General features: G+C 37.7%; 1 non-coding gene across 1 annotated transcript; it reads left to right on the plus strand.

Moving 5' to 3' along the window:
• The first annotated feature begins 250 nt into the window (after positions 1 to 250).
• LOC111726013 lies at positions 251 to 357 on the plus strand. Its single transcript, XR_002773917.1, has one exon. It is a non-coding gene; the product is annotated as a U6 spliceosomal RNA (small nuclear RNA).
• Positions 358 to 745: the final 388 nt, after the last annotated feature.

The following is a 745-nucleotide window of genomic DNA, read 5'->3' on the forward strand; positions in this document are numbered from 1 at the left end:
TTAGGATGCTTGATAGGATTATATTATTGAGGGCCTAGTCAGAAATACGGAAACCATACTAGCTGCCTCAGCTGAGGAAACTTAATGCAGGGAACAGATCGCGCAGTCATTGGAGGGTAGAAAGATCAGAAAGGGAACATTGAGGTAATCTAGGAAATATAACCACAGGAAGGAACTGCTACTGCTGAGGGGGAATAAAATACAGAAATGTGATGATCAGAAAATTAAAAAACTTAAAAAATACCATAGAGTGCTCACTTCAGCAGCACATATACCAAAACTGGAACAATACAGAGCAGATTAGCATGGCCCCCGTGCAAAGACGGCATGAAAATTTGTAAAGTGTTCCATATTTTTTAATGTTTACCTGGATGGAGTTGAAATACATTCTTCTTAATAAAGTATCTCAAGAATGGAAAAATTAATATCCAATGTATTCAATAATGATATGAAACCAATATATAAACAATTACATGCTCATACAAATGAGAAAACATAAATATAGTCTAGCAAGGGGGCAGGGCGAGGAGGGAGGGGAGGGCAAAAGATGATGGGTGGGAGGAGGGAGGGCATTTGGCAAGATCTCACCTAGTGTATACAATGCGAGTCTGTTTGACATGCCTACTGGTAAGAGGCTCTCTTACAACTTGAACTTTACCTTGGAAGTGAGAACAATGTAACCTAAAATTTTGTACCCTCATATTAATTTGAAATAAAAAAGAAAGTAAAGGAAAAAAGTACCATA

This window comes from Otolemur garnettii, unplaced genomic scaffold, assembly GCF_000181295.1.
Source record: "Otolemur garnettii isolate 467f Iridium unplaced genomic scaffold, OtoGar3 scaffold00051, whole genome shotgun sequence".
Taxonomy (NCBI): Eukaryota; Metazoa; Chordata; class Mammalia; order Primates; family Galagidae; genus Otolemur; species Otolemur garnettii.